This window comes from Nicotiana tabacum, chromosome 19 (genome assembly GCF_000715075.1).
Source record: "Nicotiana tabacum cultivar K326 chromosome 19, ASM71507v2, whole genome shotgun sequence".
NCBI classification, from domain to species: domain Eukaryota; kingdom Viridiplantae; phylum Streptophyta; class Magnoliopsida; order Solanales; family Solanaceae; genus Nicotiana; species Nicotiana tabacum.
In genome coordinates, this window is record NC_134098.1 from 25,535,322 (window position 1) to 25,556,170 (window position 20,849).

A 20,849-nucleotide genomic window follows, 5' to 3' on the forward strand; every position below is an offset into this window, starting at 1 on the left:
TCGAAATCCAAATACGAACATATGCCTAAGTCCGAAATCACCATATGAACTTGTTGGAATCCTCAAATCTCCGATCCGAGGTCGTTTATGCAAGAGTAAAACCTTGGTCAACTCTAGTAACTTAAGCTTCCAAAATGAGACTAAGTGTCCCAATGCACACTCAAAACTTCCCGAAGCCAAACCAACCATCCACGAATAAACACACATACGGAAGGCATCAAGTAAGGGAACAATGCTCAAATACACAAAATGACCGACCAGTCATTACATTCTCCCCCCACAAACATTCGTCCCCGAACGAGTTTTGAAATATACACGAACAACTGAAAAGATATGGATATCTGTACCGCATATCTGACTCGACCTCCCAAGTATCCTCCTCACTCGGTTGGCCTCTCCAACATACCTTCACTTATGCAATATCCTTAGACTTGAGCTTCCGAACTTGCCTGTCCAAAATGGCCACTGACTCACCCTCATACGCCATATTCTCATCTAACTGTATTGTGTTGTAGTCCAAAACACGTGACGTATCTTCATGATACATTCGAAGTATAGAAACATGAAACACCATATGAACTCTTGAAAGACTAGAAGGAAAAACTAGTTTATAAGCAACCTCGCCAACTCTTTGCAACACCTCAAATGGACCAATAAAACTCGAGCTCAACTTGCCCTTCTTTTCAATTCTCATCATGCCCGTCATTGATGAAACTCAAAGAAGAACCTTCTCACCCCCCATAAAAGCCACATCACGAGCCTTCCTATCAACATAACTCTTTTGCCTAGACTGCGGTTTACAAAATCTCTCCTGAATCCATTTCACCTTCTCCAAAGCATTACAAACCAAATCTGTACCCAACAATCTAGCCTCACTAGGCTCAAACCAACCAACCGGAGAACAGCATCGCCTCCCATATCAGGCCTAATATGGAGCCATCTAGATACTAGATTGATAGTGGTTGTTGTATACAAACTCCGCTAATGATAGAAACTTATCCCACTAGCCTCTGAAATCAATAATAGGCCCTCAACATATCCTCCAAAATTTGAATGGTCCACTCAGACTACCCATCTGTCTGAGAGTTAAAGGTAGTGCTCAGCTCAAACTGCGTGCCCAACTCACACTGAACGGCTCTTTAAAAGTGCAATGTAAATTGAGTGCCCTGATCCGTGATGATAGAATTAGGCATACCATGCAAGTGGACAATCTCTCTTATGTAGATCTGAGCCAACATCTTTGAAGTATAAGAAGTCATAACTGGAATAAAATGTACGGACTTGGTCAGTCTGTCCACAATGACCTAAACAACATCAAATCTCCTCAAAGTCAGTGGCAGTCCTACCACAATATTCATGGCAATGCGCTCCCACTTTCACTCCAGTATCTCTAACCTTTCAAGCAAACCACCCGATCTCTGCTGCTAATACTTGACTTGCTGGCAATTCAAACACCGTGAAGCATGCCAAACAATGTCCTTCTTAATCCTTCTCCACCAATAATGCTGCATCAAATCACTATACATCTTCGTAGCACCTGGGTGAATAGAATGTTGTGAACTGTGAGCCTCCTCAAGAATCAACTCTCTCAAGCCATCGACATTAGTAACACAACTCCGACCCTAAAGTCGCAGTAACCATCATCACCAATAGTCACCTCCTTGATAGCACCTCGATGCACTATGTCCTTAAGGACAAGTAAATGTGGATCATCATATTGTCGAGCCATAATGTGCTCAAACAAGGGCGATTGTGACACAACACAAGCAAGGACTCTGCTTGGCTCAGAATATCTAACCTCACCAATCTATTGGCCAATGCCTGAACATCCATGGCTAAAGGCTGCTCCACAACTGGAATGAATGCCAAACTCCCCATACTCTCTTCCTTTCTACTCAAGGCATCTTCTACCACATTAGCCTTCCCTGGATGATATAGAATAGTGATATCATCATCCTTCAACTCCAACCATCTTCGTTGCCTCAAATTCAAATCCTTCTATTTAAAAAGATGTTGAAGACTCTGATGATCATTATATACCTCACAAGACACACCATTTAAGTAATGCCTAAAAATTTTGAGCACGTGCACAGTAACTGCGAACTCCAAATCATGAACTGAATAGGTAATCACCCTATCGTCTTGTATCAACACACACCCAAGACCAACATGCGAAGCATCATAATAGACCGTGTACAACCCTGACCTTGAAGGCAATACCAAACTTAGAGTTGTAGTCAAAGCAATCTTGAGCTTCTGAATGCTCTCCTCACACTTGTTGGACCACCTGAATGGTGCGCCCTTCTAAGTCAACTTGGTCAATAGAGCTGCAATAGATGATATTCCCTCCTCAAAACGACAATAGTAACCAGCCAAACCAAGAAAATTCCTAATCTCTATGGCTGTCAAAGGTCTAGGCCAACTTTGAACCGCTTCAATCTTTTTTGGATCCATCTTGGTCCCATCACTAGACACCATGTGGCCCATGAATGCCACTGAATCCAGCCATAACTCACACTTGGAGAACTTACCATACACTTCTTCTCCCTCAGAATCTGAAGCACAATCCTCAAATGCTGCTTGTGCTCCTCCCTACTACGGGAATATACCAATATATCATCAAGGAACACAATAACAAAAGAATCCAAATAAGGTTGGAACACACTGTTCATCAAATGCATGAAAGTTGGTAGGGCATTAGTAAAACCAAAAGACATCACCAAGAATGCATAATGCCCAAAATGAGTCCCGAAAGCCATCTTAGAGATGTTCGAAGCCCTAATCTTCAACTGGTGATACCCGCATCTCAAGTCAATCTTTGAAAATACCTTGGAACCCTGAAGCTGATCAAACAAATCATCAATGAGAGGCAATGGGTACTTATTCTTGATGGTAACCTTGTTCAATTGATTGTAATCAATATACATTCTCACAGAACCATCCTTCTTCTTAACAGACAATATTTGTGCACCCCAAGGTGATACTCTAGGCCTGATGAACCCCTTATCCATCAACTCTTGCAACTGCTCCTTCAGTTATTTCAACGCAGTTGGAGCCATATGATATGGAGGAATAGAGATAGGTTGAGTCCCTGGTGCCAAATCAATGTTGAAATCAATGTCCCTATCAGGTAGCATGCCTGGTAGGTCAGTAGGAAACAATTCGGAAACTCCCTCGCTAATGGAACTAACTCAATTATAAGGATATCAGTACAAACATCTCTTACAAAAGCTAGATACGCCAAATATCTCTTCTCAACCATCTGTTGAGACTTCAAAAATGAGCTCACTCTACTAGGAGTGTGAACAAGTGAACCCTTCCATTCCAACCTCAACAACCCCGGCAAAGCCAACATCATGGTCTTAGTGTGACAATCAAGAATAGCATATTATAGAGATAGCCAATCCATACCTAAGATCACATCAAAGTCCACCATATATAATAATAGAAAATCTTCCCTCATCTCAAAACCACATATAGTGACAATATAGGGCCAATGAAATCGATCCACCACAGTGGAATCCCCTACCAGTATGGATACATAGATAGGGGCATCAAGTGAATCACATGGAATATCCAGACAAAAAGCAAAATATGATGACACATATGAATAAGTAGAGCTAGGATCAACAATACTGAAATATCCATGTGGAACACATAAATAATACTGGTAATAAGTGCATTAAAAGTGACATCCTCGGGCCTCCATGCGAACATATAACATCTAGCCTGACCTCCACTAGACTAAGCTCCACCTGTAAAATGACCACATCCTAGATGACCTCCACCCCAGGCTAGCATAGCGGGTGGTGTAGCAACTAACACAGGAATTACAATCTGACCTTGCTGCTGCCCTAAACCTTTGTAAAAATCGGGGTAGTATTTTTTTTACTATCCCAAGTCTCCACACTTGTAGAAACCTTTGACTAGAAATGACTGTGGGGCCTTAGTTGTACCCTGTGAACTAGAATATCCACCAGAAGAACCCGCTATAGATGAACTTTGAATAGTTGGAGCAGGATGAGAACTCTGCACTGGAAGCGCATTAAATAAAGACTGCATAGGAGCTCCTCGACTGGGTGGTAGTGCATGATAAGCTGGCCTACTAAAATGGAATCTCCCAAATCGACCTCAACCTACATATGAGGCACCGCTGAAGCAACCTTAATATCAAAACCTTTTGTCCGTACCATGTATCATTTCTCAAGTCTGACTAGGGATGTGCTCAATATGATGTGCTATCTCTACAGCATAGTGAAATGAAGTCCTGGACTTTACCTCTATAACCATAGCAACATGAATACCATGGTAAAGACCATAAATTAATCTCTTCACTCTCTCCTCCTCAGAGGAAATTAAAATAACAGCATGCTGGGATAGCTCGGTAAACCTCATCTGACACTGTTGAGGATGCTCAAACTACCTTTTCAGCTCATCTCTCCTGGTGCGGGGCACAAACTTATCCAAGAAGACACTAAAGAACTAAGCCCAAGTAAGAGAAGGGAATCCATCTGCATGCCCCGCTCATAGGTGCACCATACCTCTTGACTGGCATTCTAAGCTGAAAAATAATAAAATACACTCTATTGGACTCCACGAATTCGAGATTCTGAAGATTCTCAGAGCAACCATCAAGTAAAAATCCTGGGGATCTATTGTAGGAAACCATTAAAATGCGGAGGATCCATCCTTCGAAACCTCTCTAACCTCTTAGCTCAACTGCGGACAAAGCATGCTTAACAACTAGTCTGTTATCAACCACTAGCTGGGGTAAAATAACCGGAACCATTTCTGATGTCTGAGAACCCATATCAATTTGCTCAAAGATACGAGTAACTGGAGTCAGCGCTCTACCCCCTGCCTGAGAAGTAGCTTGTGCAGTAAGAAACATCTTGCCTTGAGCCAAACTCTCAAATAAACCAACCATACAGACCAAAGCATCTTGAACATTTGGCATAGCAAATAAACCTTAGGGAACCTAAGTTGGTCCACTGGCTCCACATAAATCTAGCGTGATCATCTATTAGAGTTGTTGGTGGCTCCATAGAAGGTTCCTTGGCACACCCTCTAGCTGGGGCACGTGCTCTCCCTCTAGTCGTGCCCTTGCCCCTGTCTCTCGTGGCTTTGGTTCTAGGGACGATGTTACATCTCGCATTTTCATACGTTAAAGTTTTGTCGTAAGTTAATCGATGTAGGCTCGGGAATGAGATTATTTTTGAGGTTATAAGCATTTATGCTATTTATAACAGGCGATAAGTAAGTGTCGTGAAGGTTAAAGGATAAACGAACCAAAGAAAATGAATTTCGTTGAAGGTTGTCAATTTGGGATAAAATACGGTCCGAACTATAATACCCAGTATTTATGGACTAGTGCCATACAAGGTACCACATGACCATTATAGTAAGGTACATAAACTGTGTTAAAAGTGAGTAGTATTTTAAGTAATTTGAGATAATTCTTAATTATGTGGATAATTGGATAATTAATGATTTTTGTTGGGAGATTAGCTAATTAATTATAATCTTTGGATAAGTTTAGTAAGCCTCCCAATGTGGCAGCAGTTGAGGGCTTGATCAAAGCCAAAATTGTGACTCTTAATTCCTGTAAAAGGTGACACATTTAGACAATTTTTGTGGCTAAGCACAACATAAGTGGGGCCTATCTAATTCACTTTGTATCTCTACAATATAATGAAGAAAGCTTCAGCAAAGATTATATTATGTGATAGCAACGTGATTTACTACAAAATTCATACGAAGTTATACTACGTAATAGCAACGGGATTTACAATTCTAAGGGAGCCCGGTATAATCTTTCTCAAGAACATCATACAGATTTTTCCCTATTTCGATCTCGCCGTTACGTGTTTCGTCGCGATTGATGTGTGTTAGAGGGATTGTCAAGAGAATCGGCTCAGGTATGTTAAGGCTATCCCTTCTTTATTTTTGGCATGATTCATACGATACAAACAAAACGAGCAAACGCACAACTTTCATAAATGATTCTATTCATAGAAGTACTAGGGGTGCCTATGTTCTTGATTCCCCATGTGAATTATAATTATATCTTCTGTTCATGGGTCTCAGAAAATACGTAGTTGATAAAGTTTATCCGAAAGGCATATTGATCTTATGACATTCCGAGAAATCTTATTAACGTACTTATTATGCATTTCATTCATTTACATATACATTTACCCATGACCATATGGCGTTATATACGTGTATATTATATGTATATGGGATATGGAAAAAGGTTACGGCGTTATATATGCACCACCACCTGATCAGCTGGTATATGTTGATGATATTGTCCTCAGTGGCCGAGATGATATGATGGGATACCCTCAGAGGCTTGATGATATTATGTACACCTATATCTATGCATGATACGACATTTATACGCACGTGCATGACATTATAAATGTTTCAGGATTCACAAAGTTATTTAAACTCACAGGTGGAATTCTTTACTCCATGTTTCAACTATGTCTTTCTGTACTGATTTTCATGTCTTACATACTCAGTACATTATACGTACTGACGCCCCTATTTCCCGGGACTTGTGTTTCATGCCCGCAGGTGCAGGTAGACAGGCTGACGGTCCCCCTTATTAGGATCCTTGATCAGCAAGAGTTAGTGTGCTCCATTTGATCCGGAGCTGCTTTGAGTTTTGGTACGATGTGTTTGTATGCATATGGGTATGACGGGCCCCAGTCCTATCCTTTATACAGTTGTACACTCTATTAGAGGTCTGTAGATAGTTATGAACAGTTGGCTAGTATGTGGCCTTGTCGGCTTCCAGTCTTGGATATGTAGTTGTCTATAGTAGCCTTGCCGGCTCGCCCTACTATATTCAGCATATATATGTATATATGTCTTTTGGACATGTTTTCCTCATGTATGTTATTCACGAAATTCAGCAGTTTATTGACAGATATTATTCATGACCTACCCTTAATTCATATTTATATCTTAGACGCATTCTTAGGGGTGTTCGACAGGTAGGACTCGGGCACTCGTCATGGCCCAATAGTTTGGGTCGTGCCAAAAGTGGTATCAGAGCAGTTCTGTCCCTGGGTTGTCTACAGACCGTGTCTAGTAGAGTCTTGTTTATGAGTGTGTTGTGCACCACATTTATAAACAGGAGGCTACAGGACATATAGGATGTTATCCTCCTTTCTTATCTTAGATCGTGCGATATAAGGATTCATTTCCCTAATGATAGATTATGTTTTCATAGATTCCTAAGAAGGCTACAGCTGCCCAGAAGAGCTAGTCCGTGGCTGATGAGACTACTAGTCGAGCGCCACGAGTTACCAGAGCCCGGGGAGAGTCTCATAGTGAGATTCCATCTCAGACTTCACATACCCCGCCCTCTCCAGAGGAGCTCCGAGGGGCACCAGCACCAGTGCCTGCCCCTGTACATCCAGTTCCTCAGCCAGATGCACTCGGTCAGGAGATGAGAGATGCTATTCAACTATTAACTCGATTAGTAGCCGTACAATCTCGATGTCAGGAAGTAGGTATTAGTCATGCAGATAGGGCCATCAGTGCAAGGGTTCGTGATTTCATTAATTTGGACCCTCCGATATTCACTGGAGCAGATCTAAATGAGGACCCTTGGGTATTTATTGATAGGATGCAGAGGACTTTGAGGGTAATGAAGGCCACTGCGACTGAGTCAGTTGAGCTAGCTTCCTATAGACTTTAGGATGTTGCAGTTAATTGGTATGAGTCTTGGGAGTTGTCCAGAGGTGAGGATGCCCATCTAGCGGTATGGCATGAGTTTACAGAGTCTTTTCTTCGTCATTATCTGCCGCCAGAGCTTAGACGGGCCAGAGTTGATAGGTTCTTGACCCTTCGGCAGGGTAACATGAGTATTCGGGAGTACAGTCTTCAGTTTGATTCATTGTCTAGGTATGCTCCCACTATTGTATCTAAGATGGAGGATCGAGTTCACCGGTTCGTGATGGGGTTGGAGCTGCACCTGCTTAACGACTGTATATCGGTCCACTTCAGCCAGGCATGGATATTTCTCGTATTCAGGCATATGCTCAGGGTGTAGAGGAGCGTAAGCAGAAGCAAAGGGCTGATCGTGAGTATGATAGGGGCTAGAGTAAGAGAGTGAGATCTTCGGGTCCTTCTGGTGAGTTTCGAGGTGGTCAGAGACAACAATACGCGAGGTATCCAGCCCAGCCATCTGCTAGCACACCCTCTCAGTTTGCCGATAAGAGATTTGATCATTCCACAAATTTAAGGCCTAGTCAGAATTCTAGGGCCTCAAGTTCTCAGTATAGGGGTGAGTCAAGTCAGATGAGGCCACCCTTGCCACGGTGCTGCTTATTGTGGTAAGCAACATGCCGGGCAGTACTGTATGGGGTTGGGTGTTTGTTATACTTGTGGTTATCCAGGCCATGCTATGAGGGATTGTCCGACGATAGGTGATGCAAGCATAGTTCAGCTAGCGGGATTTGTAGTTGGTTCGTCATCATCAGTTTGCCCCCTAGGCAAGGTTCACACGCACCAATCGGTCATGGTAGAGGAAAAAGTGGAGCATCTAGCTCGAGCGGTCCTCATAACTGCATTTATGCATTAGTAGGTCGACAGGATCAGGAGTCGTCACCTGATGTTGTTACATGTTTATTATCAGTCTCCTCGTATGATGTATATACATTGATTGACCCAGGTTCCACCTTATCATATGTTACTCCATTGGTTGCTAGTAAGTTTGGAATAAAATCTGAGTTGGTTAAACCTTTTGAGGTGTCCACACCTGTTGGGGATTCAGTGATAGCTAGGCAGGTATATAGAGATTGTATAGTAGTAGTTCATAGTTGATCTATAGTAAAAGACCTAATCGAGTTAGATATGGTAGAATTTGATGTTATAATGGGTATGGATTGGTTGGCTTCTTGTTATGCCAACGTTGATCGTAGATCAAACATGGTCCGATTCCAATTCTTAGTGGAGCCTATTTTGGAATGGAAAGGTAATACGGCATCGCCGAGAGGTAGATTTATTTCCTATCTTAAGGCAAGGAAGATGTTCAGAAAGGGTTATATTTATCACTTAGTTCGGGTTCAAGATGTGAAAGTAGAGTCACCAACCATTCAATATATCCCTGTCGTTAATGAGTTTCCCGATGTTTTTCCCGATGAGCTTCCGAGTCTTCCGTCAGAGCGAGAAATTGAGTTTGCTATTGACCTATTACCAAATACTCAGCCAATATTTATTCCTCCCTATAGAATAGCACCCGCAGAACAGAGAGAGTTGAAGGAACAATTAAGGACTTGCTTGAAAAAGGCTTTATCAAACCTAGTACATCACCGTGGGGAGCACCTGTGTTATTTGTAAGGAAGAAAGATAGTTCCTTGAGGATGTGTATTGATTATTGACAGTTGAATAAGGTGACGATCAAGAATAAGTACCTGCTCCCGAGGATTGATGATTTATTTGATTAGTTGCAAGGTGCCAAGTGTTTCTCGAAGATAGATTTGAGGTCCGGGTACCATCAGATAAGGGTTAAGGAGAAGGATATTCTGAAGATAGCATTCAGGACCAGATACGAACACTTTGAGTTTCGTGTTATGTCATTCAGTTTGACTAATGCCCCAGCAGTATTCTTAGACCTGATGAACCGAGTGTTCAGACCCTTTCTAGATCTATTCGTGATTGTATTTATTGATGATATATTGGTGTATTCTCGTTTAGAGACTAAGCATGCAGATTATTTGCGTACTGTGCTCAAAGTTCTACAAAACGGGAAGTTGTATGCAAGATTCTCTAAATGTGAATTCTGGTTGAATTCTGTAGCTTTCCTTGGGCATATTATTTTAGGCGAAGGTATCCGGGTTGATACACAAAAGATTGAGGCAGTAAAGACTTGGCTTAGACCTACGACACCGACGGAGGTTTGTAGTTTTCTCGGTTTGGAAGGTTATTACAGGAGATTTGTAGAGGGATTTTCTTCTCTTTCAGCACCTTTGACAAAGTTGACTCAGAAGGGAGCTTAGTTTCAATGGACTGATGCTTGCGAACGGATTTTCCAGGCATTGAAGGATAGACTAACTTCAACACCGGTTCTAATGCTCCCAGAGGGGACCGATGGTTATGCTATCTATTGTGATGCTTCGGGCTAAATTTATATAGATCTCAGGGAGTTAAACATTCGAGGACGAATGTTTCTAAGGGGGGAAGGATGTTACATCTCGCATTTTCGTACGTTAAAGTTTCATCGTAAGTTAATCGATGTAGGCTCAGGAATGAGATTATTTTTGAGGTTATAAGCATTTATACTATTTATAACAGGTGATAAGTAAGTGCCGTGAAGGTTAAAGGGTAAATGAATCAAAGAAAATGAGTTTCATTGAAGGTTGTCAATTTGGGATAAAATACGGTCCGAGCTATAATAACCAATATTTATGGACTAGTGCCATACAAGGTACCACATGACCATGATAGTAAGGTATATAAAGTGTGTTAAAAGTGAGTAGTATTTTAAGTAATTTGAGATAATTCTCAATTATATAGATAATTGGGTAATTAATGATTTTTGGTGGGAGGTTAGCTAATTAATTATAATCTTTGGTACGATGTGTTTGTATACATATGGGTATGACGGGGCCTAGTCTCATCCTTTATACAGTTTTACACTCTATTAGAGGTCTGTAGACAGTTATGTACAGTTGGGTAGTATGTGGCCTTGTCGGCTTCCAGTCTTGGATATGTAGTTGTCCATAGTAGCCTTGTCGGCTCGTCCTACTATATTTTGTATGTATATGTATATATGTCTTTTGGACATGTTTCCCTCATATATGTTATTCACGTAATTCAGCAGTTTATTGACAGATATTATTCATGACCTACCCTTAATTCATGTTTAGATCTTAGACGCATTCTTAGGGGTGTTCCACAGGTAGGACTCGGGCACTCGTCATGGCCCATCGGTTTGGGTTGTGACAGACGGGCTCCTAATCGAGAGCTGATGTAAGAGTCCTCACCATCTATGAAAGAATAAAAATACTAGGTTTAGACTCGGATCTATCAAATCGCGTGATAAGGAATGAAAGAAAGGGAACTTTTTTCCTAAGGCCTTATAGACTCTCGAAGATAAGTACAGATATCTCTGTATCGATCCGCAAGACTCTACTAAGCTTGCTCATGACTCGTACTATGTGAGCCTAGTACTCTAATACCAACTTGTCACAATCTAAAATTCCACCAGAGCCGTGATGGCGCCTAACACCTCTTGCTAGGCAAGCCAACAATAAATATGTAGATTTAAGCTTTAACATTGATAAGAAATAGTCTTAAATAGCGGGATAGCATAAATAACTGAAGTCATAATGATAATATAACTAGAACCACCCAAAATCTGGTGTCACCGAGTAAATGAGCTCTATGGAGTACTAGATACAAAGTCTGAACAAAATACTAACAGTAATACCATAAAATAAAGGAGGGAACTTCAAGGCCTACAAAAAATAGTCGTGCTATCTCGAAATCTCCAAGCAAATACGGATAAACAGTTCACAAGCAACTACCCTATGTACTTAATAAGTAGCAAATCTAACCACAGAGAAAGCAATGATGAGGTAGGCAAAATCCGATGCTCACTTTCAATAGCCAACAACAATAATAACAGTAGAATAATAACATATAAGAAAGAGCAACTCAAATAATAGCAAGCTCAACTCTAACACAGTAATAGGAGAAATAGGCATGCTTTTAAGGTATATCAGTCAAGGCATCAAGTTTTTCACAGAAATCACTTAGACAGGGATTTATCAAGGTAAACTGTGATTTCACGCTCTAAACATCAAGTAGAGACGTCAAATACCAATTAGAATGAGGAGAATACAACTCTATGCCTGCATGTCAAATATACATGCTAAAATCAACAATATCACAGTTTAACTAACAAGTATACATAATCTCAGTACGCTCACAGTGCCTGGCACAAGTACCCCTCAATCGTGCTCTCAACACTCTCATAATGTCTGGTACAATACCCCTGAATCATCACAAACACACACTCACCACTCTACGGGTGCCTGACATAAGTCCCTCACTAAGTACATCTCGTGTTCCTGTACACACAAGGCCCAAAGTTAAATGGGTTATCACCTAACTCCGGAGGCGCAGATCCTAGCCCAAGCGCCGATCGGATCAAAGTCAACAATCAATATCATTCATGGGGGCCTTGATGCAAGCGTCACCTCAGTATCAATATCAACATGACTCTATAGCCCAAGGTCAGTCATCGATCTCCTCAAGTCTCAATATGCCAACATATCACATTATCATACTCAAAACACCGTACGGAATATACCAACATACCACAACTCAGCTCAAACCTGTGTCACACATAAAGACACTAACAACATGTGAGATAACATATAAATGGTGCATAGAGACAGAGATATAACATACATATATAATATCATGACTCAAAATATGACTACGGCTAAGGAAATTAGCTCGACATAGCAAAAATAACCTATCATGTCTCAACAGATAAGCAAACAGTCTAGACATGATTTCTAGCATGAATAATAGCTCACGTAGTCATACAAGTGGAGAAAACACGACATCAAAGAGGCATGATAGCAAAAAAAAAGGTATATAATAGCCTAAGGTCTACCCAGATTATGAATAACCACTTTGGATGCATATACGCTCGTCACCTCTCATATATGTCACCCCTACATATAACAAGCATCATAGCATATGGGTAAATACTCTCAAACCAAGCCTAGGCAAGATACTTACTTCGAACAAGCAAATATCAATACTTCAAGAATTTCTTTCCCTTAGAGGTCACATCCAACTGGCTCGAATCTAGCAAAAAATAACTCAATAACGTTAAACAAAGCTATATGAATTAGTTTCAAACAATAAAGTTTCAATCTTTATTCAATTCCCAAAAAGTCAACAAAAGTCAACTCGGACCCACATGATTAAAACCCGAAAAAGGGGTGGATTCCGACTATCCATAATCCCACGAGTACAAATATGTTCTTAGATTCCAAAACCAAGTCCAAATCATGCTCAAACCTCAATTTTTACTCTCTTAAGTTGTAGAAGAAACCCCCCAAATTTACCTCTAAATTTCATATTTTGGGTATTTATAATCTATGTAGTTTTTTTTAAATAATACCAAAATAGAGTATAAAACACCTACCGTAAAGCCTTGTATAAAAAATATCCAAGAAATTATCCCTCTCCAAGTCTAGGGTTCAAAATATGAAAGAATGGGCTAAAATCCCGAAATGACAACTTAAATATTCTACCAAGGGGTAACCTTCGCGAATGCGACACGTGTCTCACATTTGCGGAACCAACCTCACGAACGTGACGATCAAGCCTGCCTCCGCTACACAATGGTGACTAGGCCTTTGCGAACGCGAACACGAATCCCCCAGCTCCCGGCTCTCCATTGCGAACATGACCCTCTTGGTACCTACGCAAAGAGAAAGTCCACCATCCATCATGAACGCGGCCCCCCAGGCTTGAACCCGAAGAACAAATCCTCCTTAGCTCTAATTTCTTCATTGCGAACGCGAGATTCCTCTTTTCGAACGAGATGAACACCAGACACCAGCATATCAGTGGTCTCAAACTCACTCGAACCACCCGGGACCCCGTCCAATCATATCAACAAGCCCATAAACACTACCTGGACCTATCCAAAGCGTCCAAACACATACGATAACATCATGTCAACGAATCAAAGAGCAAATCACAAGTTGAACTTCTCATTAGTTTAAGAACTTCCAACCAAGCATCTGATTCGAGCATAACCAATCTGGATTACATCCAAGCTTTGTACACAAGTTCCAAACAAAAAAAGAACCCATTCCAAGTTTTGAAACAATGTTTGTAGCCCAATATCATCAAAGCCAACCATCGGTCATATTTAAGAACTCTCCAATTTTCAAATTGCCAACTTTCGACAAATAAGCTCAAAATGTTCTAGGGACCTCCAAATAAAAATTTGAACATACGACTAAGTATGAAATTATCATACGAACCTATTCGAATTTCTATATCTTCGATCCGAGGTTATTTATACAAAATTCAAACATTAGTCAACTGTAGTAACTTAAATTTTCAAAATGAGACTAAATGTCCCAATGCACGCTCAAAACTTCCCGATGACAAACCAACCACACCTGCAAGTCACAAAACAATAAACACACATACAGAAAGATGAATGGGGCTAAAATATATAAAATGATCGACCGGGTCATTACAGTTATAGTTGCTATCGATCTAAGGTTTGCTAATGCGCCTGCTTCTACATTTTTCTCCTTTGGAATTTGAATAGCCTTCCACTCTCGGAATTGATGTAATAACTCACGTACAGTTTCTAGGTAATGTTGCATTCATGCCACTCGTGCTACATAATTCCCTTGCATTTGGTTTACCACCAGCTGAGAGTCAATTTTAATTTCAATCTGCTCGATTCTCATTTCTCTTGTGAGTTCTAAACCTATATGCACTGCTTCATACTTGACTTCATTATTAGTAATAGGGTAACATTTTATTGCTTGTCTAACAATTTCTCCAGTAAGTGCAATTAACACAATACCCTGAGAGGATCTATCAGTGTATAAGATCCAAGTCCCCAGATTGGACCCCGGAAGTGACACGTACCTCTTTTTCAGTTTTTGGAAATAGGTTCGAGCAAAAATCTACTACAAAATCTGCTAGCACATGTGACTTTTATGGTAGTACATGTGTTACATCCCACATTTTGTACGTTAAAGTTTCGCCGTAAGTTAATCGACGTAAGCTCAGGAGTGAGATTATTTTTGAGGTTATAAGTATTTATGTTATTTGTAACAAGTGACAAGTGAGTGCCGTGAAGATTAGAGGGTAAACAAATCAAAGAATGAGTATTCGTTGAAATTTGTTAATTTGGGATAAAATACGGTCCAAGCTATAATATCCCGTATTTATGGACTAGTGCCATACAAGGTACCACGTGACCATGATAGTAAGGTATATGAAGTGTATTAGTATTTAAGTAAATTGTGTGCTAGAATTAATTATGTGAATAATTGATTAATTGTGGGAATAATGTGGGAAAATAAGGAAATAATTATGGTATTAAATATGCTTAAGTGGATGAGGATTTTTAATGGGCTGCCACATGGCATTAAGTTGCTAAGGGTGGCACCAATGTGCATAGATGAGTCATAGCACTTGATGTGCCTTGTTTACACGTGAAAGTGCAAGGCATATCCCTTAAGGCTTTATGTTATTCTTCTTTGGCAATTTGACATATAGAAAGGATGTTGAAATCTTTTCTTCTATTGTTGCGGATTCTCTTACTTTAGAACATAGCCAAAAATGTACACACATGATACTCCATATGTCCAACAACATGAAGTATGCCATTATCATAAGAAGTGCTTAGTTCTTGTTCAAAGATTTAGAAGGAGCAAAAGTTGTTCTTGGCAAGCTCAAGTAAATGTGTTTGATAAATTCGTCAAGTAAGGTATGTTAAGGTTATTCCTTCTTGTCTTTTGGCATGATCCATATGGTACAAACGAAACGAGCAAATGCACAACTTTTATAAATATCCCTATTCATAAAAGCACTAGGGGTGCCTATGTTCTTGAATTTTCATGTATCTTATTATTATATCTTCTGTTCATGGGTCTCAGAAAAATACGTAATTGATAAAGTTTATCCGAGACATAAATATATTATGACATTCCGAGAAATCTTATTAACTTACTTCTTATGCATTTCATTCATTTATACATGTATATTGACCCATGACCAGATGGTATTATATACGCGTATATTATATGTATATGGGATATGGAAAAAGGTTACAGTGTTATATACGCACCACCACCTGATCAGTTGGTATACGTTGATGATTTCGCCCACAGAGGCCGGGATAATATGATGGGATGCCCTCAGAGGCTTAATGATATTATGTACACATTTACCTACGCATGATATGATATTTATACGCACATGCATGACTTTATAAATATTTCAGGATTCACAAAGTTATTAGACTTACAGGTAGATTCCTTTACTCCATGTTTCTTTTATGTCATTTATGTACTAATTTTTATGCCTTACATACTCAGTACATTATTCATACTGACGCCCCTATTTAATGGGGCCTGCGTTTCATACCCGCAGGTGTAGGTAGACAGGCCGACGGTCCCCCTCTTTAGGATCCTTGATCAGCGAGAGTTGGTGTGCTCCACTTGATCCGGAGCTGTCATTAGTTTTAGTACGCTATTTTTGTATGTAGATATGGGTACGACGGGGCCCAGTCCTGTCCTTCATACAGTTGTACACTCTATCAAAGGTCTGTAGACAGTCATGTATAGTTGGATAGTATATGGCCTTGTCGGCTTCTAGTTTTGGATATATAGTTGTCTATAGCAGCCTTGTCGGCTCGCCCTACCGTATTCCGCATGTATATGTATATATGTCTTTTGGACATGTTTTCCTCACGTATGTTATTCACGTGATTCAGAAGTTTATTGACAGGTGTTATTCATGACCTACCCTTAATTCATGTTTATATCTTAGACGCATGCTTAGGGGTGTTCGACATGTAGGACTCGGGCACTCGTCATGGCCCATCGATTTGGGTCGTGACAACATGGTTGTTAAATAATATCATATTCACTAAGTTCTATTTCCCATTTAGCAAATTTCCTGATAACTCATGCTTATGTAAAATATTGCGCAATGGAAAAGTCGTCACAATAGAGATTGGGTGACATTGAAAATAGGGTCGTAATTTTCTTGATTCCATTATTAAAGCCAAGGCTAATTTTTCTAGGTGCGTATATCTTGTGTCAACTTCTAACAATGCTTACTAACATAATAGATCGGGGTTACGTACCTTTTTCTTCTCGAACCAAAACTACACTCATCGAGACTTTAGATACAACAAGGTAAACAAGAAATCTCACCCTCTCCTTAGACTTTGATAGAAAAGGTAAGCTTTTAAATCTTTCAATGCTTGTTGACATTCATCTGTCCACTCAAATTTGTTTTTCTTTTTCATCAGTGAGAAAATCTTGAAGCATCTCTCAGAAGACCTAGTTATAAATCTTCCCAAAGTTGTTATTCTTCATGTTATCCTTTGTACTTCTTTTTTGCTTGTAAGTACGTCCAGAATTTCTTCAATAGCTTTGATTTGAGCTGGATTTACCTCGATCCCCTACTAGAAATAAGAAAACCTAAAATTTTACCTAATGTGACGCCAAATGCACATTTCACTGGGTTTAACTTCATGTTGTATCTTCGAAGAATTGCAAACATTTCTTTCAAATGCTCAAGGTGATCTTCTGCTTGTGTTCATTTTACCAGCATGTCATCAATGTACACCTCTATAGTTTCCCCTAACAGTAAGTCCCCGTGTCCGTAGTGAAGGAAGTTTTTTCCTCGTCTTCGGGATCCATTTAATTTGATTATATCCTGAATAAGCATCTAAAAAACTCAAAAGCTCATGACCAGCAGTAAAACCAATTAATTGATCAATATGTGACAAAGAAAAAGAATCTTTCGGACATGCTTTATTCAAATCAATATAAGCTACATATATTCGCCATTTACCATTCTTTTTGGTACGACAACGGTATTGGCTAACCAATCAGGGTATTTAACTTCACGAGTGGACCCGATTTTTAATAGTTTAATTACCTTTTTTTTATTACTAATTCTTGAAAGCGCCTTGTTTTCTCTTCCTTTTCTTCACAGTAGGATGTAATTGTTTCTCATTAAGTTTTTGAATTATTACCTCTGTTGGAATACCTGTCATATCTTAATGCGACCAAGCAAAGCAATCAGAGCTTGCTCGTAAAAGTTTAATTAACTTATATTTTAGTTCCGGGCAGAGATTTGTTCCAATGTAGACGTTTCTCCCAGTTCAGTGAACGAATAGGATAACAACTTCAAGCTCCCCCATTGTTATTTTAATTGTGTCATTTTCTTTTGGTTCCTTGATCACATCCGGCCTCACGTCTATATCAGCTTCAACTCTCGTGCCTGATACTGTGACTGCTGAGGGTTCACTCCTCTCCTCGGCTTGACTCTGTAGTTGCTATTTTTCTTCTTCTACCTTGGTCATGTTTCTTGCAATAGCCGCCGATTTTTTTCTCGAGTTGCACATTGATTGCCCCTTATTTTGACATATTCCCTACAATGAAGGAAATTTGATTGATGCAACGTTAAAGGTACCATATCCATCTCATGAATCCATCATCTTTCAAAAATTATATTATAATCCATGTCGGCTTCCACCACTTGACAGTTGGTTTCTTTTACCACTCCTTCTGTGAAAGTTGATAATGTCTCTCTATATTAACCTTTGATCAGACCGTACCTGTTATGATTTTTGTGCATGATTCCTCCTCGTAGGTCCCATATAAGGCTCGTACCTATTTTTTGAACTTCTTCGCTCAGATTCTGACTTTCTAGGCATTGTATTCGATAGACTTTGGTACATGTATTCCACTTTTGGCTAGGCCACCGTAACTTCCTATATTTGAGCTTCGTGTTGTACCTATTGTAAACGTCGTTCAAGGTGGTCGGTGTAAATTATCGTAAACTTTCCTTCAATCTTCTCATAGCTTCTGAAATACTTTCATTCAAGTTTCTTGCAAAAGCTATTTTTGCCCAGTTATCAGGTATGGGAGGTAATAACATTCTTTCCCACTGGAAGCGATCCACAAATTTCTTGAGTAATCTCGTGCTTTCTTGTTTTATTTAAAAGATATCCTCCTAATGTTTCTCCACTTTTTGCACTCTCGGACCTTTAATAAATGCATTTACAAGCTCAGTAAATGAATCAATTGAATTTTTAGGTAAAAGAGAATACCATGTTAGAGCCCCTTTTGTGAGGGCTTTGCCAAATTTTTTCACAAGTACTGAATCTATTTCCTACTTAGTCAAATCATTACCTTTGACTCCTGTAGAGAATGTTATCACATGTTCTCGTGGATCTGAAGTTCCATCATACTTGGAAATATCTGAAATCTTGAATTTCTTTGGTATTGGTAATGGAGTTGCACTATGTTTCCACGGTTGTTGTAAATATTTGTCCATATCTATGCCTTTGATTACAGGTGGTATACCTGCTATTTGCTCTATCCATTCATTTTGCTCCTTGAGTTGCGTTTGCAAGGTTAGAAGTAGATTTGTTAAACCAGTATTACCTGGTGTACCTGAACCTCCAGCCCTAGAGCTATTTGGAATTTCCCTACTCTTAGAATTTTCAAGCCCTGAATTGGGGTTTTCCATGGTCGTGTTAACTGGTGGCAGTGCTAGAATTTTTGTTATTGCATTGCCTGCCAAAGTTCTTAATGCCTCTCATTGTTGAGCGATATATTCCTCCAATACATCCTGCAAACCTGATTGTTCTTCATTTCGCTGCTCAGTACTATAATTAATAGATCTGATAGGTTAATTATCACCTGAATGTTGTGGAGAATAAGTGAGTGAATTATCTGGAGGTGCTACCCCATGTCTATTCCCCCACTGAATAACTTGATCAGTTCCAGACATAATTTGTTGATAGGAAAAGAGAAATCATAAATTGAAAATTAAACGATTGTCAGATTCTCGACAGCGAAATCAATCTGTTTAACCTAAAAAATATTTATTGTGGTCAAAGAAATTAAATAAATATTTCGCGTTACTAACTACCGATTTAATTCACTTTTCCAAATATGAACGATAAGAAAAAGGAACAAATATAGAAAAAGAAAGAATTAAAATATGGAAAGTAATAGAAATCTTATCGATGAGCGTCGTCGAACACAAAGATGTTTTTCCAACAATAGAGAGCTTAAATTGAGCAATATAATTGAGAAAGAATAATTGAGTACTTTTCGATGGTGATACAAGATATGGAAGGGGGGGTTTAAATAGTATTTTCATTTGTAACTGTTTGCCTTATTTGGCTCCTGCCTGTTACTATCATTTATTGTATTAATTGTCCGTTATGTGATTGATATATAATGGTTGTAGTAATAATGGCAAATCCCGTGTAATCAGGGATTGAATGATTCTTTCCGCATTCATAGCTATTAATAACCCCTATTTATCAGACTCGTGGCTATGCTCTTGTGTGTGACCCCGAGGCTAGGCATGGTAAATTTGTGTATGACCTAGAGGGTGTTGCACATATCTTCTGTATACGTCATTCTTCTTTGTCGTATTAACTCTAACGACATTTTTCATCATAAAATTGCCTAACTCAGTCTTATACTATAACAGGTATACACACATGGCACTATCTCAAAGGCTTCAACATTTAATCTGATGATGAAATCCTAAATAAAAAAGAGTTTATTTTGGCCATATTGAGGAAATCAGTAAAAAAAAAACCTAGTTTGTGTGAAACTCAAGTATGTACCTCCTTTCCAATAGATAGTTGTGATGAACTATTAAACTTCCACGTCATAGAAATCAGGTTCCCAATAAATTGATTATATCCTATATATAATGACTCCCTTCGATTCTTGAAACTAAAAGGGATCAGGTTCCAAAAAGTAATCATGATTGTTTCTAATATACTGAAATAGAACCAACTTCATAAACTTCTCAGAACATGTTTCTACTGCCAAATCAGAGTCATTATCTGCCTTTTTAAAATTTCAAAATCTAGGCGTTACTCCCTTTCCCTCTCAGAATCGGATTTGGAGAAATTAGTGTGATTAGTTGAGTAACTGTCAAATCGTGCTCCTATAAAAATCCTTTTTCACTTCTTTCTTCTCTCATCCGATCAAATTACTCACCCCTCTCAAAGAACATAAGTATAAAAATTCGAAACCTTAGTTTTCTATTCTTCCAAA